At 56.1% G+C, this 23,179-nt stretch overlaps 16 non-coding genes across 16 annotated transcripts; 8 read left to right on the top strand and 8 right to left on the bottom strand.

The window, feature by feature from the left end:
- The first annotated feature begins 353 nt into the window (after positions 1 to 353).
- Positions 354 to 472, top strand: LOC148633872 (5S ribosomal RNA). The gene has a single exon (XR_015933879.1). It is a non-coding gene; the product is annotated as a 5S ribosomal RNA (ribosomal RNA).
- A 636-nt stretch (positions 473 to 1,108) lies between these two features.
- LOC148633871 (U1 spliceosomal RNA) lies at positions 1,109 to 1,272 on the bottom strand. Its single transcript, XR_015933819.1, has one exon. It is a non-coding gene; the product is annotated as a U1 spliceosomal RNA (small nuclear RNA).
- Positions 1,273 to 3,047: 1,775 nt separating this feature from the next.
- Positions 3,048 to 3,166, top strand: LOC148633870 (5S ribosomal RNA). The gene has a single exon (XR_015933878.1). It is a non-coding gene; the product is annotated as a 5S ribosomal RNA (ribosomal RNA).
- Positions 3,167 to 3,801: 635 nt separating this feature from the next.
- LOC148633869 (U1 spliceosomal RNA) lies at positions 3,802 to 3,965 on the bottom strand. Its single transcript, XR_015933808.1, has one exon. It is a non-coding gene; the product is annotated as a U1 spliceosomal RNA (small nuclear RNA).
- Positions 3,966 to 5,740: 1,775 nt separating this feature from the next.
- Positions 5,741 to 5,859, top strand: LOC148633868 (5S ribosomal RNA). Its single transcript, XR_015933877.1, has one exon. It is a non-coding gene; the product is annotated as a 5S ribosomal RNA (ribosomal RNA).
- A 636-nt stretch (positions 5,860 to 6,495) lies between these two features.
- LOC148633867 (U1 spliceosomal RNA) lies at positions 6,496 to 6,659 on the bottom strand. Its single transcript, XR_015933797.1, has one exon. It is a non-coding gene; the product is annotated as a U1 spliceosomal RNA (small nuclear RNA).
- A 1,775-nt stretch (positions 6,660 to 8,434) lies between these two features.
- LOC148633866 (5S ribosomal RNA) lies at positions 8,435 to 8,553 on the top strand. The gene has a single exon (XR_015933876.1). It is a non-coding gene; the product is annotated as a 5S ribosomal RNA (ribosomal RNA).
- A 635-nt stretch (positions 8,554 to 9,188) lies between these two features.
- LOC148633865 (U1 spliceosomal RNA) lies at positions 9,189 to 9,352 on the bottom strand. The gene has a single exon (XR_015933786.1). It is a non-coding gene; the product is annotated as a U1 spliceosomal RNA (small nuclear RNA).
- Positions 9,353 to 11,127: 1,775 nt separating this feature from the next.
- Positions 11,128 to 11,246, top strand: LOC148633864 (5S ribosomal RNA). Its single transcript, XR_015933874.1, has one exon. It is a non-coding gene; the product is annotated as a 5S ribosomal RNA (ribosomal RNA).
- Positions 11,247 to 11,882: 636 nt separating this feature from the next.
- On the bottom strand, positions 11,883 to 12,046 carry LOC148633863 (U1 spliceosomal RNA). Its single transcript, XR_015933775.1, has one exon. It is a non-coding gene; the product is annotated as a U1 spliceosomal RNA (small nuclear RNA).
- A 1,775-nt stretch (positions 12,047 to 13,821) lies between these two features.
- On the top strand, positions 13,822 to 13,940 carry LOC148633862 (5S ribosomal RNA). The gene has a single exon (XR_015933873.1). It is a non-coding gene; the product is annotated as a 5S ribosomal RNA (ribosomal RNA).
- A 635-nt stretch (positions 13,941 to 14,575) lies between these two features.
- Positions 14,576 to 14,739, bottom strand: LOC148633861 (U1 spliceosomal RNA). Its single transcript, XR_015933770.1, has one exon. It is a non-coding gene; the product is annotated as a U1 spliceosomal RNA (small nuclear RNA).
- A 1,775-nt stretch (positions 14,740 to 16,514) lies between these two features.
- LOC148633860 (5S ribosomal RNA) lies at positions 16,515 to 16,633 on the top strand. The gene has a single exon (XR_015933871.1). It is a non-coding gene; the product is annotated as a 5S ribosomal RNA (ribosomal RNA).
- A 635-nt stretch (positions 16,634 to 17,268) lies between these two features.
- LOC148633859 (U1 spliceosomal RNA) lies at positions 17,269 to 17,432 on the bottom strand. Its single transcript, XR_015933884.1, has one exon. It is a non-coding gene; the product is annotated as a U1 spliceosomal RNA (small nuclear RNA).
- Positions 17,433 to 19,239: 1,807 nt separating this feature from the next.
- LOC148633858 (5S ribosomal RNA) lies at positions 19,240 to 19,358 on the top strand. Its single transcript, XR_015933866.1, has one exon. It is a non-coding gene; the product is annotated as a 5S ribosomal RNA (ribosomal RNA).
- Positions 19,359 to 19,993: 635 nt separating this feature from the next.
- LOC148633857 (U1 spliceosomal RNA) lies at positions 19,994 to 20,163 on the bottom strand. Its single transcript, XR_015933865.1, has one exon. It is a non-coding gene; the product is annotated as a U1 spliceosomal RNA (small nuclear RNA).
- Positions 20,164 to 23,179: the final 3,016 nt, after the last annotated feature.

The raw sequence follows: 23,179 nt of genomic DNA, 5'->3' as shown, positions 1-23,179 counted from the left end.
GCCACAAGAGGGCGGAGGCGCCGCGCGCCCGGCCGACGTGGTTGGACCGGTGCGCTTTACGTGCTGAAATAAACACGCGAAAGCCCCGAAATTTTTCCAGAGTGCTGTGCACTGGAGGTTTTTGTCTGGTGAAGACTTGCCTGGTGCTCCTCCGTGCAGATTGTTTGTCCTCCTCCAGTGCGGGACGAGCCAACACAAGGGAGCGCATTCGCCAACATCCAGGCACGCAATGCGATTTGGAAAGCAGCTCCTTTCCAAAGAGTTGCACACGAACGATCCTTCAGTCCCGCTCGGGGGGCACGGAAGCCCCGCCACACACAGCTTCAAGTAGCGAGTCAGGCGCCGGGGCTTTCGCTTACGGCCACACCACCCTGAACACGCCCGATCTCGTCTGATCTCGGAAGCTAAGCAGCGTCGGGCCTGGTTAGTACTTGGATGGGAGACTGCCTGGGAATACCAGGTGCTGTAAGCTTTTGCTCTCCCGGCCAGCAGGGGTCGCCGTTGGTGCCGTAGGCTTTGGGAGGAAAACCTGCAGGATGGAAAGGTGATCTATAGCCTCATCTCTAGAGATGTTTTGTTGCTGTGGCATGTGTGTGACCCATATTCAAAAAAAAAAACCCGTCTGTAAAACGAATATCGAAGCTGCCTCTAAATCTGCAAATGAAGATGAGTCGATAAACCACTCGTTTTTCGTATAACTAGACATATATTCATTTGTTACCGATTTCATTCATTGAGCACGGATACAATAGAGGTACAGCCATTCACTGTTTGACATGTCTGCAGTGGTACAGAACCGAGCAATCAGAAAACGGGTGAAACTGTCTTTAGACTCAGCATACAGTACCGAGGCCCCCCATGACCAAATAAAGGCTAACCTCGATAATCAGCCTAAAGAACGCAGACTACAGCAAAACGACTGACTTTGAAAAGGGAATGAACGTCCGGAAGGAGTAGTGGAACTAGCTTGAGATGCTTCTCCGGACCCCTAACTAAAAGCCAGCGAGAACCAGCAGCGGCGTCCACTCCTGTCGAACCGGGATCCTTCCACAGCCACGCAGCTCGTGGTGTCCTAACCCTCCCGTATCTGATTTTGGACCAAGCACATCAGGGGAGAGCGCGAACGCAGTCCCCCACTACCAGAAATTATGCAGTCGAGATTCCCACATTTGGGGAATTCGCAGGGGTCAGCACAGCCGGAGTGCAATGGCCGAGCCTCGCCCTGGGTGAACCTCCTTCTTGATCAAGGTATCTCCCCTGCCAGGTAAGTATGAGTTAAACAGGCCCCTGCAAGCGGCCCGCACCCACAGCACAAATCGCGCAGCCTAGGCCACCTCCTCGCCCCGCACGCCACCGCCTCCTGCTGGGCCCACTCTTTCACACACTCACACGCCACACTAACACTCAAAAGTGTGGGCAAAACGAGAAAACGAGCGCGCCGTTTCCTACACATCTGCAGTCGCCGTTGCGCATTCGCAGCATGTCCCGGGATGCAATTCGGCCTCATTTGCATAACTCCAGACCGGCAGATCGCCACGCAAGTTCGCGACGTGCGCCTGCCACACACCGAACAAACCTTTTCAGCAATTTCCAAAAAACGGGCCTGCTCGCCTGCCCACAAGGCTCCGTCTCTTACCTGCTCTCCAGAGCCTGCTGCCTTCTGTGCTTTTCTCTCGGCACCGCTGCAGTGCACACAACTCCTGCAGCGGGAGGGGGGGAGAAAGTTCCCGCGCTCCGCCGCAGGGAAGGCTCGCTCCGTGCGCACACGTCCTTTCGATGCCAGTCCAACAAGTGCTCCGCATTAGCTGCGTCGGGGCTCCGGCATGTCGCACCTCACCTCACCTCGCACTGCCCCCTCCTTGAATGTCTGCCGCTGGGCATGCCCCGCTCTCCTCCGCCTTATCTTATCGCGTGTGAGCACCGACAATGGCCACAATGCCGGGGAATGGCACCTGTAAAGTGTTAATTGGGGCACAGGAACAGCCCGTCTCGTCTCGGGGGGGCCGGCTTCAGAGACAATACAGCAAACACAGCGGGGCGGGGGAAGAAGACGACACCACACATGCGGGTACATTCAGCTCCGGCGGGAACGAGACATTTGTCGGTCTTTTCAAGTGCCGAGAGCCGAGCAATCCTTCACTTGTATCGTTTCTCCCCGGTGACTAGATCTGGCCCTGCGACTCTCGACTGGGCTCACCCCCGGGGCAGCCCAGCAGGTGTGAGCCTGGCCGGCACCCGGATAGGAGATTCCACCCCGGAAAAGCTCCGGTTGCTGCTGCTCCTGCAAGAGGTGTGACTGGGACCAGTAGGGAGCGCTCACCCTGCGGGCTGTGTGGCTCTCTTACGCCCCAGCCTCCTGATGGCGACACTCTGCTGCACAAACAGAGGTCAAACCGAGGTCCCGACCCTCCTTGGCCATTAGGAAACCCCAGGGCGTCTCTCAAAAAGAGACGCCGGGGGTGTCCCTCTGGTGTTAGTGCTCCCCTTTACCCATCAGTCGGGGTCTCCTCCTAATCCCCGTCTAACCTGTAACAATCAATGACGAGGCCCCCCTGTCCGTGAGATTTAGTACTCGCGCAAGAGACCGGGGGCAGAGCGCGAACGCGGTCCCCCGCCCCCCACAAAGTGCGCGCTCCGGGTCCTGCAACACAGCGGAAGGGCAGCGAGAAGGAGCCTCTTGCTCTGACGCCGCAAGGCCACAAGAGGGCGGAGGCGCCGCGCGCCCGGCCGACGTGTTGGACCGGTGCGCTTTACGTGCTGAAATAAACACGCGAAAGCCCCGAAATGTTTCCAGAGTGCTGTGCACTGGAGGTTTTTGTCTGGTGAAGACTTGCCTGGTGCTCCTCCGTGGAGATTGTTTGTCCTCCTCCAGTGCGGGACGAGCCAACACAAGGGAGCGCATTCGCCAACATCCAGGCACGCAATGCGATTTGGAAAGCAGCTCCTTTCCAAAGAGTTGCACACGAACGATCCTTCAGTCCCGCTCGGGGGGCACGGAACCCCCGCCACACACAGCTTCAAGTAGCGAGTCAGGCGCCGGGGCTTTCGCTTACGGCCACACCACCCTGAACACGCCCGATCTCGTCTGATCTCGGAAGCTAAGCAGCGTCGGGCCTGGTTAGTACTTGGATGGGAGACTGCCTGGGAATACCAGGTGCTGTAAGCTTTTGCTCTCCCGGCCAGCAGGGGTCGCCGTTGGTGCCGTAGGCTTTGGGAGGAAAACCTGCAGGATGGAAAGGTGATCTATAGCCTCATCTCTAGAGATGTTTTGTTGCTGTGGCATGTGTGTGACCCATATTCAAAAAAAAAAACCCGTCTGTAAAACGAATATCGAAGCTGCCTCTAAATCTGCAAATGAAGATGAGTCGATAAACCACTCGTTTTTCGTATAACTAGACATATATTCATTTGTTACCGATTTCATTCATTGAGCACGGATACAATAGAGGTACAGCCATTCACTGTTTGACATGTCTGCACTGGTACAGAACCGAGCAATCAGAAAACGGGTGAAACTGTCTTTAGACTCAGCATACAGTACCGAGGCCCCCCATGACCAAATAAAGGCTAACCTCGATAATCAGCCTAAAGAACGCAGACTACAGCAAAACGACTGACTTTGAAAAGGGAATGAACGTCCGGAAGGAGTAGTGGAACTAGCTTGAGATGCTTCTCCGGACCCCTAACTAAAAGCCAGCGAGAACCAGCAGCGGCGTCCACTCCTGTCGAACCGGGATCCTTCCGCAGCCACGCAGCTCGTGGTGTCCTAACCCTCCCTATCTGATTTTGGTCCAAGCACATCAGGGGAGAGCGCGAACGCAGTCCCCCACTACCAGAAATTATGCAGTCGAGATTCCCACATTTGGGGAATTCGCAGGGGTCAGCACAGCCGGAGTGCAATGGCCGAGCCTCGCCCTGGGTGAACCTCCTTCTTGATCAAGGTATCTCCCCTGCCAGGTAAGTATGAGTTAAACAGGCCCCTGCAAGCGGCCCGCACCCACAGCACAAATCGCGCAGCCTAGGCCACCTCCTCGCCCCGCACGCCACCGCCTCCTGCTGGGCCCACTCTTTCACACACTCACACGCCACACTAACACTCAAAAGTGTGGGCAAAACGAGAAAACGAGCGCGCCGTTTCCTACACATCTGCAGTCGCCGTTGCGCATTCGCAGCATGTCCCGGGATGCAATTCGGCCTCATTTGCATAACTCCAGACCGGCAGATCGCCACGCAAGTTCGCGACGTGCGCCTGCCACACACCGAACAAACCTTTTCAGCAATTTCCAAAAAACGGGCCTGCTCGCCTGCCCACAAGGCTCCGTCTCTTACCTGCTCTCCAGAGCCTGCTGCCTTCTGTGCTTTTCTCTCGGCACCGCTGCAGTGCACACAACTCCTGCAGCGGGAGGGGGGGAGAAAGTTCCCGCGCTCCGCCGCAGGGAAGGCTCGCTCCGTGCGCACACGTCCTTTCGATGCCAGTCCAACAAGTGCTCCGCATTAGCTGCGTCGGGGCTCCGGCGTGTCGCACCTCACCTCACCTCGCACTGCCCCCTCCTTGAATGTCTGCCGCTGGGCATGCCCCGCTCTCCTCCGCCTTATCTTATCGCGTGTGAGCACCGACAATGGCCACAATGCCGGGGAATGGCACCTGTAAAGTGTTAATTGGGGCACAGGAACAGCCCGTCTCGTCTCGGGGGGGCCGGCTTCAGAGACAATACAGCAAACACAGCGGGGCGGGGGAAGAAGACGACACCACACATGCGGGTACATTCAGCTCCGGCGGGAACGAGACATTTGTCGGTCTTTTCAAGTGCCGAGAGCCGAGCAATCCTTCACTTGTATCGTTTCTCCCCGGTGACTAGATCTGGCCCTGCGACTCTCGACTGGGCTCACCCCCGGGGCAGCCCAGCAGGTGTGAGCCTGGCCGGCACCCGGATAGGAGATTCCACCCCGGAAAAGCTCCGGTTGCTGCTGCTCCTGCAAGAGGTGTGACTGGGACCAGTAGGGAGCGCTCACCCTGCGGGCTGTGTGGCTCTCTTACGCCCCAGCCTCCTGATGGCGACACTCTGCTGCACAAACAGAGGTCAAACCGAGGTCCCGACCCTCCTTGGCCATTAGGAAACCCCAGGGCGTCTCTCAAAAAGAGACGCCGGGGGTGTCCCTCTGGTGTTAGTGCTCCCCTTTACCCATCAGTCGGGGTCTCCTCCTAATCCCCGTCTAACCTGTAACAATCAATGACGAGGCCCCCCTGTCCGTGAGATTTAGTACTCGCGCAAGAGACCGGGGGCAGAGCGCGAACGCGGTCCCCCGCCCCCCACAAAGTGCGCGCTCCGGGTCCTGCAACACAGCGGAAGGGCAGCGAGAAGGAGCCTCTTGCTCTGACGCCGCAAGGCCACAAGAGGGCGGAGGCGCCGCGCGCCCGGCCGACGTGTTGGACCGGTGCGCTTTACGTGCTGAAATAAACACGCGAAAGCCCCGAAATGTTTCCAGAGTGCTGTGCACTGGAGGTTTTTGTCTGGTGAAGACTTGCCTGGTGCTCCTCCGTGGAGATTGTTTGTCCTCCTCCAGTGCGGGACGAGCCAACACAAGGGAGCGCATTCGCCAACATCCAGGCACGCAATGCGATTTGGAAAGCAGCTCCTTTCCAAAGAGTTGCACACGAACGATCCTTCAGTCCCGCTCGGGGGGCACGGAAGCCCCGCCACACACAGCTTCAAGTAGCGAGTCAGGCGCCGGGGCTTTCGCTTACGGCCACACCACCCTGAACACGCCCGATCTCGTCTGATCTCGGAAGCTAAGCAGCGTCGGGCCTGGTTAGTACTTGGATGGGAGACTGCCTGGGAATACCAGGTGCTGTAAGCTTTTGCTCTCCCGGCCAGCAGGGGTCGCCGTTGGTGCCGTAGGCTTTGGGAGGAAAACCTGCAGGATGGAAAGGTGATCTATAGCCTCATCTCTAGAGATGTTTTGTTGCTGTGGCATGTGTGTGACCCATATTCAAAAAAAAAAACCCGTCTGTAAAACGAATATCGAAGCTGCCTCTAAATCTGCAAATGAAGATGAGTCGATAAACCACTCGTTTTTCGTATAACTAGACATATATTCATTTGTTACCGATTTCATTCATTGAGCACGGATACAATAGAGGTACAGCCATTCACTGTTTGACATGTCTGCAGTGGTACAGAACCGAGCAATCAGAAAACGGGTGAAACTGTCTTTAGACTCAGCATACAGTACCGAGGCCCCCCATGACCAAATAAAGGCTAACCTCGATAATCAGCCTAAAGAACGCAGACTACAGCAAAACGACTGACTTTGAAAAGGGAATGAACGTCCGGAAGGAGTAGTGGAACTAGCTTGAGATGCTTCTCCGGACCCCTAACTAAAAGCCAGCGAGAACCAGCAGCGGCGTCCACTCCTGTCGAACCGGGATCCTTCCACAGCCACGCAGCTCGTGGTGTCCTAACCCTCCCGTATCTGATTTTGGACCAAGCACATCAGGGGAGAGCGCGAACGCAGTCCCCCACTACCAGAAATTATGCAGTCGAGATTCCCACATTTGGGGAATTCGCAGGGGTCAGCACAGCCGGAGTGCAATGGCCGAGCCTCGCCCTGGGTGAACCTCCTTCTTGATCAAGGTATCTCCCCTGCCAGGTAAGTATGAGTTAAACAGGCCCCTGCAAGCGGCCCGCACCCACAGCACAAATCGCGCAGCCTAGGCCACCTCCTCGCCCCGCACGCCACCGCCTCCTGCTGGGCCCACTCTTTCACACACTCACACGCCACACTAACACTCAAAAGTGTGGGCAAAACGAGAAAACGAGCGCGCCGTTTCCTACACATCTGCAGTCGCCGTTGCGCATTCGCAGCATGTCCCGGGATGCAATTCGGCCTCATTTGCATAACTCCAGACCGGCAGATCGCCACGCAAGTTCGCGACGTGCGCCTGCCACACACCGAACAAACCTTTTCAGCAATTTCCAAAAAACGGGCCTGCTCGCCTGCCCACAAGGCTCCGTCTCTTACCTGCTCTCCAGAGCCTGCTGCCTTCTGTGCTTTTCTCTCGGCACCGCTGCAGTGCACACAACTCCTGCAGCGGGAGGGGGGGAGAAAGTTCCCGCGCTCCGCCGCAGGGAAGGCTCGCTCCGTGCGCACACGTCCTTTCGATGCCAGTCCAACAAGTGCTCCGCATTAGCTGCGTCGGGGCTCCGGCGTGTCGCACCTCACCTCACCTCGCACTGCCCCCTCCTTGAATGTCTGCCGCTGGGCATGCCCCGCTCTCCTCCGCCTTATCTTATCGCGTGTGAGCACCGACAATGGCCACAATGCCGGGGAATGGCACCTGTAAAGTGTTAATTGGGGCACAGGAACAGCCCGTCTCGTCTCGGGGGGGCCGGCTTCAGAGACAATACAGCAAACACAGCGGGGCGGGGGAAGAAGACGACACCACACATGCGGGTACATTCAGCTCCGGCGGGAACGAGACATTTGTCGGTCTTTTCAAGTGCCGAGAGCCGAGCAATCCTTCACTTGTATCGTTTCTCCCCGGTGACTAGATCTGGCCCTGCGACTCTCGACTGGGCTCACCCCCGGGGCAGCCCAGCAGGTGTGAGCCTGGCCGGCACCCGGATAGGAGATTCCACCCCGGAAAAGCTCCGGTTGCTGCTGCTCCTGCAAGAGGTGTGACTGGGACCAGTAGGGAGCGCTCACCCTGCGGGCTGTGTGGCTCTCTTACGCCCCAGCCTCCTGATGGCGACACTCTGCTGCACAAACAGAGGTCAAACCGAGGTCCCGACCCTCCTTGGCCATTAGGAAACCCCAGGGCGTCTCTCAAAAAGAGACGCCGGGGGTGTCCCTCTGGTGTTAGTGCTCCCCTTTACCCATCAGTCGGGGTCTCCTCCTAATCCCCGTCTAACCTGTAACAATCAATGACGAGGCCCCCCTGTCCGTGAGATTTAGTACTCGCGCAAGAGACCGGGGGCAGAGCGCGAACGCGGTCCCCCGCCCCCCACAAAGTGCGCGCTCCGGGTCCTGCAACACAGCGGAAGGGCAGCGAGAAGGAGCCTCTTGCTCTGACGCCGCAAGGCCACAAGAGGGCGGAGGCGCCGCGCGCCCGGCCGACGTGTTGGACCGGTGCGCTTTACGTGCTGAAATAAACACGCGAAAGCCCCGAAATGTTTCCAGAGTGCTGTGCACTGGAGGTTTTTGTCTGGTGAAGACTTGCCTGGTGCTCCTCCGTGGAGATTGTTTGTCCTCCTCCAGTGCGGGACGAGCCAACACAAGGGAGCGCATTCGCCAACATCCAGGCACGCAATGCGATTTGGAAAGCAGCTCCTTTCCAAAGAGTTGCACACGAACGATCCTTCAGTCCCGCTCGGGGGGCACGGAACCCCCGCCACACACAGCTTCAAGTAGCGAGTCAGGCGCCGGGGCTTTCGCTTACGGCCACACCACCCTGAACACGCCCGATCTCGTCTGATCTCGGAAGCTAAGCAGCGTCGGGCCTGGTTAGTACTTGGATGGGAGACTGCCTGGGAATACCAGGTGCTGTAAGCTTTTGCTCTCCCGGCCAGCAGGGGTCGCCGTTGGTGCCGTAGGCTTTGGGAGGAAAACCTGCAGGATGGAAAGGTGATCTATAGCCTCATCTCTAGAGATGTTTTGTTGCTGTGGCATGTGTGTGACCCATATTCAAAAAAAAAAACCCGTCTGTAAAACGAATATCGAAGCTGCCTCTAAATCTGCAAATGAAGATGAGTCGATAAACCACTCGTTTTTCGTATAACTAGACATATATTCATTTGTTACCGATTTCATTCATTGAGCACGGATACAATAGAGGTACAGCCATTCACTGTTTGACATGTCTGCACTGGTACAGAACCGAGCAATCAGAAAACGGGTGAAACTGTCTTTAGACTCAGCATACAGTACCGAGGCCCCCCATGACCAAATAAAGGCTAACCTCGATAATCAGCCTAAAGAACGCAGACTACAGCAAAACGACTGACTTTGAAAAGGGAATGAACGTCCGGAAGGAGTAGTGGAACTAGCTTGAGATGCTTCTCCGGACCCCTAACTAAAAGCCAGCGAGAACCAGCAGCGGCGTCCACTCCTGTCGAACCGGGATCCTTCCGCAGCCACGCAGCTCGTGGTGTCCTAACCCTCCCTATCTGATTTTGGTCCAAGCACATCAGGGGAGAGCGCGAACGCAGTCCCCCACTACCAGAAATTATGCAGTCGAGATTCCCACATTTGGGGAATTCGCAGGGGTCAGCACAGCCGGAGTGCAATGGCCGAGCCTCGCCCTGGGTGAACCTCCTTCTTGATCAAGGTATCTCCCCTGCCAGGTAAGTATGAGTTAAACAGGCCCCTGCAAGCGGCCCGCACCCACAGCACAAATCGCGCAGCCTAGGCCACCTCCTCGCCCCGCACGCCACCGCCTCCTGCTGGGCCCACTCTTTCACACACTCACACGCCACACTAACACTCAAAAGTGTGGGCAAAACGAGAAAACGAGCGCGCCGTTTCCTACACATCTGCAGTCGCCGTTGCGCATTCGCAGCATGTCCCGGGATGCAATTCGGCCTCATTTGCATAACTCCAGACCGGCAGATCGCCACGCAAGTTCGCGACGTGCGCCTGCCACACACCGAACAAACCTTTTCAGCAATTTCCAAAAAACGGGCCTGCTCGCCTGCCCACAAGGCTCCGTCTCTTACCTGCTCTCCAGAGCCTGCTGCCTTCTGTGCTTTTCTCTCGGCACCGCTGCAGTGCACACAACTCCTGCAGCGGGAGGGGGGGAGAAAGTTCCCGCGCTCCGCCGCAGGGAAGGCTCGCTCCGTGCGCACACGTCCTTTCGATGCCAGTCCAACAAGTGCTCCGCATTAGCTGCGTCGGGGCTCCGGCGTGTCGCACCTCACCTCACCTCGCACTGCCCCCTCCTTGAATGTCTGCCGCTGGGCATGCCCCGCTCTCCTCCGCCTTATCTTATCGCGTGTGAGCACCGACAATGGCCACAATGCCGGGGAATGGCACCTGTAAAGTGTTAATTGGGGCACAGGAACAGCCCGTCTCGTCTCGGGGGGGCCGGCTTCAGAGACAATACAGCAAACACAGCGGGGCGGGGGAAGAAGACGACACCACACATGCGGGTACATTCAGCTCCGGCGGGAACGAGACATTTGTCGGTCTTTTCAAGTGCCGAGAGCCGAGCAATCCTTCACTTGTATCGTTTCTCCCCGGTGACTAGATCTGGCCCTGCGACTCTCGACTGGGCTCACCCCCGGGGCAGCCCAGCAGGTGTGAGCCTGGCCGGCACCCGGATAGGAGATTCCACCCCGGAAAAGCTCCGGTTGCTGCTGCTCCTGCAAGAGGTGTGACTGGGACCAGTAGGGAGCGCTCACCCTGCGGGCTGTGTGGCTCTCTTACGCCCCAGCCTCCTGATGGCGACACTCTGCTGCACAAACAGAGGTCAAACCGAGGTCCCGACCCTCCTTGGCCATTAGGAAACCCCAGGGCGTCTCTCAAAAAGAGACGCCGGGGGTGTCCCTCTGGTGTTAGTGCTCCCCTTTACCCATCAGTCGGGGTCTCCTCCTAATCCCCGTCTAACCTGTAACAATCAATGACGAGGCCCCCCTGTCCGTGAGATTTAGTACTCGCGCAAGAGACCGGGGGCAGAGCGCGAACGCGGTCCCCCGCCCCCCACAAAGTGCGCGCTCCGGGTCCTGCAACACAGCGGAAGGGCAGCGAGAAGGAGCCTCTTGCTCTGACGCCGCAAGGCCACAAGAGGGCGGAGGCGCCGCGCGCCCGGCCGACGTGTTGGACCGGTGCGCTTTACGTGCTGAAATAAACACGCGAAAGCCCCGAAATGTTTCCAGAGTGCTGTGCACTGGAGGTTTTTGTCTGGTGAAGACTTGCCTGGTGCTCCTCCGTGGAGATTGTTTGTCCTCCTCCAGTGCGGGACGAGCCAACACAAGGGAGCGCATTCGCCAACATCCAGGCACGCAATGCGATTTGGAAAGCAGCTCCTTTCCAAAGAGTTGCACACGAACGATCCTTCAGTCCCGCTCGGGGGGCACGGAAGCCCCGCCACACACAGCTTCAAGTAGCGAGTCAGGCGCCGGGGCTTTCGCTTACGGCCACACCACCCTGAACACGCCCGATCTCGTCTGATCTCGGAAGCTAAGCAGCGTCGGGCCTGGTTAGTACTTGGATGGGAGACTGCCTGGGAATACCAGGTGCTGTAAGCTTTTGCTCTCCCGGCCAGCAGGGGTCGCCGTTGGTGCCGTAGGCTTTGGGAGGAAAACCTGCAGGATGGAAAGGTGATCTATAGCCTCATCTCTAGAGATGTTTTGTTGCTGTGGCATGTGTGTGACCCATATTCAAAAAAAAAAACCCGTCTGTAAAACGAATATCGAAGCTGCCTCTAAATCTGCAAATGAAGATGAGTCGATAAACCACTCGTTTTTCGTATAACTAGACATATATTCATTTGTTACCGATTTCATTCATTGAGCACGGATACAATAGAGGTACAGCCATTCACTGTTTGACATGTCTGCAGTGGTACAGAACCGAGCAATCAGAAAACGGGTGAAACTGTCTTTAGACTCAGCATACAGTACCGAGGCCCCCCATGACCAAATAAAGGCTAACCTCGATAATCAGCCTAAAGAACGCAGACTACAGCAAAACGACTGACTTTGAAAAGGGAATGAACGTCCGGAAGGAGTAGTGGAACTAGCTTGAGATGCTTCTCCGGACCCCTAACTAAAAGCCAGCGAGAACCAGCAGCGGCGTCCACTCCTGTCGAACCGGGATCCTTCCACAGCCACGCAGCTCGTGGTGTCCTAACCCTCCCGTATCTGATTTTGGACCAAGCACATCAGGGGAGAGCGCGAACGCAGTCCCCCACTACCAGAAATTATGCAGTCGAGATTCCCACATTTGGGGAATTCGCAGGGGTCAGCACAGCCGGAGTGCAATGGCCGAGCCTCGCCCTGGGTGAACCTCCTTCTTGATCAAGGTATCTCCCCTGCCAGGTAAGTATGAGTTAAACAGGCCCCTGCAAGCGGCCCGCACCCACAGCACAAATCGCGCAGCCTAGGCCACCTCCTCGCCCCGCACGCCACCGCCTCCTGCTGGGCCCACTCTTTCACACACTCACACGCCACACTAACACTCAAAAGTGTGGGCAAAACGAGAAAACGAGCGCGCCGTTTCCTACACATCTGCAGTCGCCGTTGCGCATTCGCAGCATGTCCCGGGATGCAATTCGGCCTCATTTGCATAACTCCAGACCGGCAGATCGCCACGCAAGTTCGCGACGTGCGCCTGCCACACACCGAACAAACCTTTTCAGCAATTTCCAAAAAACGGGCCTGCTCGCCTGCCCACAAGGCTCCGTCTCTTACCTGCTCTCCAGAGCCTGCTGCCTTCTGTGCTTTTCTCTCGGCACCGCTGCAGTGCACACAACTCCTGCAGCGGGAGGGGGGGAGAAAGTTCCCGCGCTCCGCCGCAGGGAAGGCTCGCTCCGTGCGCACACGTCCTTTCGATGCCAGTCCAACAAGTGCTCCGCATTAGCTGCGTCGGGGCTCCGGCGTGTCGCACCTCACCTCACCTCGCACTGCCCCCTCCTTGAATGTCTGCCGCTGGGCATGCCCCGCTCTCCTCCGCCTTATCTTATCGCGTGTGAGCACCGACAATGGCCACAATGCCGGGGAATGGCACCTGTAAAGTGTTAATTGGGGCACAGGAACAGCCCGTCTCGTCTCGGGGGGGCCGGCTTCAGAGACAATACAGCAAACACAGCGGGGCGGGGGAAGAAGACGACACCACACATGCGGGTACATTCAGCTCCGGCGGGAACGAGACATTTGTCGGTCTTTTCAAGTGCCGAGAGCCGAGCAATCCTTCACTTGTATCGTTTCTCCCCGGTGACTAGATCTGGCCCTGCGACTCTCGACTGGGCTCACCCCCGGGGCAGCCCAGCAGGTGTGAGCCTGGCCGGCACCCGGATAGGAGATTCCACCCCGGAAAAGCTCCGGTTGCTGCTGCTCCTGCAAGAGGTGTGACTGGGACCAGTAGGGAGCGCTCACCCTGCGGGCTGTGTGGCTCTCTTACGCCCCAGCCTCCTGATGGCGACACTCTGCTGCACAAACAGAGGTCAAACCGAGGTCCCGACCCTCCTTGGCCATTAGGAAACCCCAGGGCGTCTCTCAAAAAGAGACGCCGGGGGTGTCCCTCTGGTGTTAGTGCTCCCCTTTACCCATCAGTCGGGGTCTCCTCCTAATCCCCGTCTAACCTGTAACAATCAATGACGAGGCCCCCCTGTCCGTGAGATTTAGTACTCGCGCAAGAGACCGGGGGCAGAGCGCGAACGCGGTCCCCCGCCCCCCACAAAGTGCGCGCTCCGGGTCCTGCAACACAGCGGAAGGGCAGCGAGAAGGAGCCTCTTGCTCTGACGCCGCAAGGCCACAAGAGGGCGGAGGCGCCGCGCGCCCGGCCGACGTGTTGGACCGGTGCGCTTTACGTGCTGAAATAAACACGCGAAAGCCCCGAAATGTTTCCAGAGTGCTGTGCACTGGAGGTTTTTGTCTGGTGAAGACTTGCCTGGTGCTCCTCCGTGGAGATTGTTTGTCCTCCTCCAGTGCGGGACGAGCCAACACAAGGGAGCGCATTCGCCAACATCCAGGCACGCAATGCGATTTGGAAAGCAGCTCCTTTCCAAAGAGTTGCACACGAACGATCCTTCAGTCCCGCTCGGGGGGCACGGAACCCCCGCCACACACAGCTTCAAGTAGCGAGTCAGGCGCCGGGGCTTTCGCTTACGGCCACACCACCCTGAACACGCCCGATCTCGTCTGATCTCGGAAGCTAAGCAGCGTCGGGCCTGGTTAGTACTTGGATGGGAGACTGCCTGGGAATACCAGGTGCTGTAAGCTTTTGCTCTCCCGGCCAGCAGGGGTCGCCGTTGGTGCCGTAGGCTTTGGGAGGAAAACCTGCAGGATGGAAAGGTGATCTATAGCCTCATCTCTAGAGATGTTTTGTTGCTGTGGCATGTGTGTGACCCATATTCAAAAAAAAAAACCCGTCTGTAAAACGAATATCGAAGCTGCCTCTAAATCTGCAAATGAAGATGAGTCGATAAACCACTCGTTTTTCGTATAACTAGACATATATTCATTTGTTACCGATTTCATTCATTGAGCACGGATACAATAGAGGTACAGCCATTCACTGTTTGACATGTCTGCACTGGTACAGAACCGAGCAATCAGAAAACGGGTGAAACTGTCTTTAGACTCAGCATACAGTACCGAGGCCCCCCATGACCAAATAAAGGCTAACCTCGATAATCAGCCTAAAGAACGCAGACTACAGCAAAACGACTGACTTTGAAAAGGGAATGAACGTCCGGAAGGAGTAGTGGAACTAGCTTGAGATGCTTCTCCGGACCCCTAACTAAAAGCCAGCGAGAACCAGCAGCGGCGTCCACTCCTGTCGAACCGGGATCCTTCCGCAGCCACGCAGCTCGTGGTGTCCTAACCCTCCCTATCTGATTTTGGTCCAAGCACATCAGGGGAGAGCGCGAACGCAGTCCCCCACTACCAGAAATTATGCAGTCGAGATTCCCACATTTGGGGAATTCGCAGGGGTCAGCACAGCCGGAGTGCAATGGCCGAGCCTCGCCCTGGGTGAACCTCCTTCTTGATCAAGGTATCTCCCCTGCCAGGTAAGTATGAGTTAAACAGGCCCCTGCAAGCGGCCCGCACCCACAGCACAAATCGCGCAGCCTAGGCCACCTCCTCGCCCCGCACGCCACCGCCTCCTGCTGGGCCCACTCTTTCACACACTCACACGCCACACTAACACTCAAAAGTGTGGGCAAAACGAGAAAACGAGCGCGCCGTTTCCTACACATCTGCAGTCGCCGTTGCGCATTCGCAGCATGTCCCGGGATGCAATTCGGCCTCATTTGCATAACTCCAGACCGGCAGATCGCCACGCAAGTTCGCGACGTGCGCCTGCCACACACCGAACAAACCTTTTCAGCAATTTCCAAAAAACGGGCCTGCTCGCCTGCCCACAAGGCTCCGTCTCTTACCTGCTCTCCAGAGCCTGCTGCCTTCTGTGCTTTTCTCTCGGCACCGCTGCAGTGCACACAACTCCTGCAGCGGGAGGGGGGGAGAAAGTTCCCGCGCTCCGCCGCAGGGAAGGCTCGCTCCGTGCGCACACGTCCTTTCGATGCCAGTCCAACAAGTGCTCCGCATTAGCTGCGTCGGGGCTCCGGCGTGTCGCACCTCACCTCACCTCGCACTGCCCCCTCCTTGAATGTCTGCCGCTGGGCATGCCCCGCTCTCCTCCGCCTTATCTTATCGCGTGTGAGCACCGACAATGGCCACAATGCCGGGGAATGGCACCTGTAAAGTGTTAATTGGGGCACAGGAACAGCCCGTCTCGTCTCGGGGGGGCCGGCTTCAGAGACAATACAGCAAACACAGCGGGGCGGGGGAAGAAGACGACACCACACATGCGGGTACATTCAGCTCCGGCGGGAACGAGACATTTGTCGGTCTTTTCAAGTGCCGAGAGCCGAGCAATCCTTCACTTGTATCGTTTCTCCCCGGTGACTAGATCTGGCCCTGCGACTCTCGACTGGGCTCACCCCCGGGGCAGCCCAGCAGGTGTGAGCCTGGCCGGCACCCGGATAGGAGATTCCACCCCGGAAAAGCTCCGGTTGCTGCTGCTCCTGCAAGAGGTGTGACTGGGACCAGTAGGGAGCGCTCACCCTGCGGGCTGTGTGGCTCTCTTACGCCCCAGCCTCCTGATGGCGACACTCTGCTGCACAAACAGAGGTCAAACCGAGGTCCCGACCCTCCTTGGCCATTAGGAAACCCCAGGGCGTCTCTCAAAAAGAGACGCCGGGGGTGTCCCTCTGGTGTTAGTGCTCCCCTTTACCCATCAGTCGGGGTCTCCTCCTAATCCCCGTCTAACCTGTAACAATCAATGACGAGGCCCCCCTGTCCGTGAGATTTAGTACTCGCGCAAGAGACCGGGGGCAGAGCGCGAACGCGGTCCCCCGCCCCCCACAAAGTGCGCGCTCCGGGTCCTGCAACACAGCGGAAGGGCAGCGAGAAGGAGCCTCTTGCTCTGACGCCGCAAGGCCACAAGAGGGCGGAGGCGCCGCGCGCCCGGCCGACGTGTTGGACCGGTGCGCTTTACGTGCTGAAATAAACACGCGAAAGCCCCGAAATGTTTCCAGAGTGCTGTGCACTGGAGGTTTTTGTCTGGTGAAGACTTGCCTGGTGCTCCTCCGTGGAGATTGTTTGTCCTCCTCCAGTGCGGGACGAGCCAACACAAGGGAGCGCATTCGCCAACATCCAGGCACGCAATGCGATTTGGAAAGCAGCTCCTTTCCAAAGAGTTGCACACGAACGATCCTTCAGTCCCGCTCGGGGGGCACGGAACCCCCGCCACACACAGCTTCAAGTAGCGAGTCAGGCGCCAGGGCTTTCGCTTACGGCCACACCACCCTGAACACGCCCGATCTCGTCTGATCTCGGAAGCTAAGCAGCGTCGGGCCTGGTTAGTACTTGGATGGGAGACTGCCTGGGAATACCAGGTGCTGTAAGCTTTTGCTCTCCCGGCCAGCAGGGGTCGCCGTTGGTGCCGTAGGCTTTGGGAGGAAAACCTGCAGGATGGAAAGGTGATCTATAGCCTCATCTCTAGAGATGTTTTGTTGCTGTGGCATGTGTGTGACCCATATTCAAAAAAAAAAACCCGTCTGTAAAACGAATATCGAAGCTGCCTCTAAATCTGCAAATGAAGATGAGTCGATAAACCACTCGTTTTTCGTATAACTAGACATATATTCATTTGTTACCGATTTCATTCATTGAGCACGGATACAATAGAGGTACAGCCATTCACTGTTTGACATGTCTGCACTGGTACAGAACCGAGCAATCAGAAAACGGGTGAAACTGTCTTTAGACTCAGCATACAGTACCGAGGCCCCCCATGACCAAATAAAGGCTAACCTCGATAATCAGCCTAAAGAACGCAGACTACAGCAAAACGACTGACTTTGAAAAGGGAATGAACGTCCGGAAGGAGTAGTGGAACTAGCTTGAGATGCTTCTCCGGACCCCTAACTAAAAGCCAGCGAGAACCAGCAGCGGCGTCCACTCCTGTCGAACCGGGATCCTTCCGCAGCCACGCAGCTCGTGGTGTCCTAACCCTCCCTATCTGATTTTGGTCCAAGCACATCAGGGGAGAGCGCGAACGCAGTCCCCCACTACCAGAAATTATGCAGTCGAGATTCCCACATTTGGGGAATTCGCAGGGGTCAGCACAGCCGGAGTGCAATGGCCGAGCCTCGCCCTGGGTGAACCTCCTTCTTGATCAAGGTATCTCCCCTGCCAGGTAAGTATGAGTTAAACAGGCCCCTGCAAGCGGCCCGCACCCACAGCACAAATCGCGCAGCCTAGGCCACCTCCTCGCCCCGCACGCCACCGCCTCCTGCTGGGCCCACTCTTTCACACACTCACACGCCACACTAACACTCAAAAGTGTGGGCAAAACGAGAAAACGAGCGCGCCGTTTCCTACACATCTGCAGTCGCCGTTGCGCATTCGCAGCATGTCCCGGGATGCAATTCAGCCTCATTTGCATAACTCCAGACCGGCAGATCGCCACGCAAGCTCGCGACGTGCGCCTGCCACACACCGAACAAACCTTTTCAGCAATTTCCAAAAAACGGGCCTGCTCGCCTGCCCACAAGGCTCCGTCTCTTACCTGCTCTCCAGAGCCTGCTGCCTTCTGTGCTTTTCTCTCGGCACCGCTGCAGCGCACACAACTCCTGCAGCGGGAGGGGGGGAGAAAGTTCCCGCGCTCCGCCGCAGGGAAGGCTCGCTCCGTGCGCACACGTTCTTTCGATGCCAGTCCAACAAGTGCTCCGCATTAGCTGCGTCGGGGCTCCGGCGTGTCGCACCTCACCTCACCTCGCACTGCCCCCTCCTTGAATGTCTGCCGCTGGGCATGCCCCGCTCTCCTCCGCCTTATCTTATCGCGTGTGAGCACCGACAATGGCCACAATGCCGGGGAATGGCACCTGTAAAGTGTTAATTGGGGCACAGGAACAGCCCGTCTCGTCTCGGGGGGGCCGGCTTCAGAGACAATACAGCAAACACAGCGGGGCGGGGGAAGAAGACGACACCACACATGCGGGTACATTCAGCTCCGGCGGGAACGAGACATTTGTCGGTCTTTTCAAGTGCCGAGAGCCGAGCAATCCTTCACTTGTATCGTTTCTCCCCGGTGACTAGATCTGGCCCTGCGACTCTCGACTGGGCTCACCCCCGGGGCAGCCCAGCAGGTGTGAGCCTGGCCGGCACCCGGATGGGAGATTCCACCCCGGAAAAGCTCCGGTTGCTGCTGCTCCTGCAAGAGGTGTGACTGGGACCAGTAGGGAGCGCTCACCCTGCGGGCTGTGTGGCTCTCTTACGCCCCAGCCTCCTGATGGCGACACTCTGCTGCACAAACAGGCGCCGTCCTTCGGGGGAGGCGTCAAACCGAGGTCCCGACCCTCCTTGGCCATTAGGAAACCCCAGGGCGTCTCTCAAAAAGAGACGCCGGGGGTGTCCCTCTGGTGTTAGTGCTCCCCTTTACCCATCAGTCGGGGTCTCCTCCTAATCCCCGTCTCACCTGTAACAATCAATGACGAGGCCCCCCTGTCCGTGAGATTTAGTACTCGCGCAAGAGACCGGGGGCAGAGCGCGAACGCGGTCCCCCGCCCCCCACAAAGTGCGCGCTCCGGGTTCCCTCTCGGGGCCCTGCAACACAGCGGAAGGGCAGCGAGAAGGAGCCTCTTGCTCTGACGCCGCAAGGCCACAAGAGGGCGGAGGCGCCGCGCGCCCGGCCGACGTGTTGGACCGGTGCGCTTTACGTGCTGAAATAAACACGCGAAAGCCCCGAAATGTTTCCAGAGTGCTGTGCACTGGAGGTTTTTGTCTGGTGAAGACTTGCCTGGTGCTCCTCCGTGCAGATTGTTTGTCCTCCTCCAGTGCGGGACGAGTCAACACAAGGGAGCGCATTCGCCAATATCCAGGCACGCAATGCGATTTGGAAAGCAGCTCCTTTCCAAAGAGTTGCACACGAACGATCCTTCAGTCCCGCTCGGGGGGCACGGAACCCCCGCCACACACAGCTTCAAGTAGCGAGTCAGGCGCCGGGGCTTTCGCTTACGGCCACACCACCCTGAACACGCCCGATCTCGTCTGATCTCGGAAGCTAAGCAGCGTTGGGCCTGGTTAGTACTTGGATGGGAGACTACCTGGGAATACCAGGTGCTGTAAGCTTTTGCTCTCCCGGCCAGCAGGGGTCGCCGTTGGTGCCGTAGGCTTTGGGAGGAAAACCTGCAGGATGGAAAGGTGATCTATAGCCTCATCTCTAGAGATGTTTTGTTGCTGTGGCATGTGTGTGACCCATATTCCAAAAAAAAAACCCGTCTGTAAAACGAATATCGAAGCTGCCTCTAAATCTGCAAATGAAGATGAGTCGATAAACCACTCGTTTTTCGTATAACTAGACATATATTCATTTGTTACCGATTTCATTCATTGAGCATGGATACAGTAGAGGTACAGCCATTCACTGTTTGACATGTCTGCACTGTTACAGAACCGAGCAATCAGAAAACGGGTGAAACTGTCTTTAGACTCAGCATACAGTACCGAGGCCCCCCATGACCAAATAAAGGCTAACCTCGATAATCAGCCTAAAGAACGCAGACTACAGCAAAACGACTGACTTTGAAAAGGGAATGAACGTCCGGAAGGAGTAGTGGAACTAGCTTGAGATGCTTCTCCGGACCCCTAACTAAAAGCCAGCGAGAACCAGCAGCGGCGTCCACTCCTGTCGAACCGGGATCCTTCCGCAGCCACGCAGCTCGTGGTGTCCTAACCCTCCCTATCTGATTTTGGACCAAGCACATCAGGGGAGAGCGCGAACGCAGTCCCCCACTACCAGAAATTATGCAGTCGAGATTCCCACATTTGGGGAATTTGCAGGGGTCAGCACAGCCGGAGTGCAATGGCCGAGCCTCGCCCTGGGTGAACCGATTTCGATTTTTAAGAACTTTATTTTCTTTTCACAAAAAAATACAGGAAATCACAAATCAGAAAGCTTTACATTAATATACATACTTAAAACAGTATATATGATCACATCTCATTACATTTTGACACGGTAACAGTTACATAGCAACAATTTTCTTTTTTTCTGGTGCAAATCACATTCTTTATTTAAACATGATAATGTTTTTCACAGTTTCTTGAGATATTGACCTATGCTCTCTATTTCCCACAGATTTTCTGCTTCCTCCCTCCCTTCTCTCCACAGATCTCTGAGGTAATAGTTCTCTCGGGTGATGAACAGGGCCAGGCTACCTGCTGCCTTGACTGGGACCTCGATGCCTTTGAACAGCCCCATGTTCCTCACTCTCCACAGGGCGTCTTTCCCACTGTTCACCACAGCCCAGATCCTGTCAAACACGTCAGGAGGAAGCTTGACAGGAGAGATGCCGTATATGATGAAAGCAGCGGTCAGGGTAAATTGTGGCGAGAGAGCCTGCAACCAATCTTCAAACTGGGCCCAGAAGGCCTTAGCAAAAAAGCAGGACCACAGGAGATGGGTCACAGTCTCCTCCTCGCCGCAGCCCACCCTAACGCAGCGAGGGCTGGGGGTGAGGCCCCTACGGTACAAGAAAGTTCGTACCGGTAAGCACTGGTGGACGACACTCCAGGCTAAATCTCTGTGAATGTTGCACAGAAATTTAGAGGATGTGTGTTTCCACACCTTCCTTGTTTGGGCTGATGTTAAAATGCCCACAGGGGTCTGCCTATTGTTCTGGGGTGCTACGAAATCTTCCAGTTTTTGGACGCTGACATCTCGGAGGGGAATATGGCCAATTGGGTGAGATCTTAGAAAACTTTTAACTGTCCCATAAATTGCAGGGCATGTGTCAGAGAGTGGGACGTCCAGCTTGGGTCTGACACCCCACACTCTGAACACCTCCCTACCTACCCAGAGTCTGGAAAAATAAGTCCAGGTACGCGCTGCAGGTGCTGTTGCAAAGCCTCTCAGCACAGAGGCCAGGAAAATGCACAGCAGCTTCGTAGCAATATCTGGGACAGACTTCCCCCCTGAGGGTAGCGGCCTGTACATTATTTCCCTTCTGAGTCTTTCCTGCTTCCCACCCCATAGAAATTGAAACATCAATCTCCTCAGCACCGCCGCAACACGGTGTGGGATTGGGAAGGTAGAAGCCAGAAAATTCAAGACAGGCAAGAGCTCGGCTTTGATGACCAGCACCTTCCCTGTCATGGTGAGGTCTCGGTCCTTCCATTGCATCAGTTTTTTGTTTAAGATTGGCAATTTGTTCTGCCAATTTACTGTTCCCATCTCTTCTCCAAAATACACCCCCAGGACCTTAATTCTCTTCTCTTGCAGCCTGAGATCATGTCCTTCTTTTGGCTCCCTCCAGTTCTGATAAAAAATCTCACTCTTAGATGTGTTAATTTTTGCGGAGGAAGCCAAAGAGAACCGATCACAGCACTGCAGAGCTCTGCTAATTGAGGCATTGTCAGAGAGGAGCAGGGTGACGTCATCCATGTATAGAGATGTCTTTACCTCTCCTCCCCCACTTCCAGGCACTGGTATCCCATTAATGGCCTGATCCTGGCGCAAGGCACAGGCTAAGGGCTCCATAGCCAAAACGAATAACAAGGGGGATAATGGGCAGCCCTGCCTCACCCCTGAACAGACTTCAAAGGTGCGTGATCTATTGCCATTAACCATGACTCTGCTGTTGCTACCTGTGTACAGCAGGTTAATCCACTTTCTCATGATGGGGCCAAACTTCATGTGCTCAAGTACCGATGTTAAGTACTGCCGGTTTAGGCGGTCAAAGGCCTTTTCTAGGTCTACACCTAAAATGCACAGAGGGAGGGAGCGATCCTCAGAGTACAGACAGACATCCCTCAACAAGGCCAGGTTGTCGCTCATCAGGCGTCCTGCTATCCCACAAGTCTGTTCTTTCCCTACCAGTGAGGCCACTACATTTTGTAGGCGCAGGAAAAGGGCTTTGGACAGGATCTTAGTGTCCACGCCTAACAGGCTGAGGGGTCTCCAGTTCTTTATGTCATTTTTTGCTCCTTTCTTAAACAAGAGAGAGATAGTGCCTTCTCTTAAGGAGTCAGGCAGCAATTCTGTCTTGTAGCTTTCCTCGAATAGGAGCAGTAGCGGATCCTGAAGCAGATCCCAAAAGGTGCAATAAAATTCTTTAGGGAGCCCGTCAGCACCCGGAGTTTTCCCCTTCTGTAAGCTCTCCATAGCCTGTCTCAGCTCTTCTACTGTCAAATCCCTCTCAAGTACTTCCCTATCTTCTTCACTCAAAATGTTTTCTAGCTTTGAGGTAAAAAAATGAATATCTTCATCCTTTACCTCTGTAGAGCTGTACAGTCTTGAGTAGAAGGCCTCGGTGCAGGAGAGGATAGCACTCGGCTCTGTTCTCTCTCGTCCCTCCTCATCAACTACACTTTCCATGACAGTCTTGGAGCCTACCACTTTCCTGAAAAAGAAGCGAGTACACTTCTCATTTTCTTCCAAGAACTGCACTCTGCTTCTTAACAGCACTCCTCGACTACTTTCTTCGGCTATGCTCCGGATGTCCTTTTTTAAAAGGGCGATATCCTCGAGCACATCGAAGCCACTGTGCAGCATCGTGTAGAGACGCTGCAGCTGCCTCTGTTTCCTGGCTAGCACTCCTCTCCGTCTGGCAGCAGCCTTCCTTCCCTCAGCCATGAAAAAGGCCTTTGTCCTCACCTTCACCTCCTCCCACCACTCTCCTACTGACCCGTACAGACACTGCAAGGACAGCCACTGTGATAGTTTCTCCTTGTAGCGGGATACTACCCCCTCGTTCTCTAGCAGCTTTGTGTTGAGTTTCCAGAGGCCTGGGCCAAAGACAGTCCCGCCCTGGAGTTCCACTCTACACCCTAAAGCCTGATGATCTGAGAAGAAGACAGGCTGAAGAGTGACCCCAACAACTTTCACTCTCTCTGAGACAAAGCAATAGTCAATTCTGGAGCTGCTATTCCTCCCTGACCATGTATATCCT

This window comes from Lepisosteus platostomus, unplaced genomic scaffold (assembly GCF_059453375.1).
Source record: "Lepisosteus platostomus isolate fLepPlt1 unplaced genomic scaffold, fLepPlt1.hap1 Scaffold_42_H1, whole genome shotgun sequence".
In the NCBI taxonomy this organism is placed as follows: Eukaryota; Metazoa; Chordata; class Actinopteri; order Semionotiformes; family Lepisosteidae; genus Lepisosteus; species Lepisosteus platostomus.
Note: the sequence above shows the minus strand (reverse complement) of the source record. Positions and strands in the feature narration are given on the sequence as shown.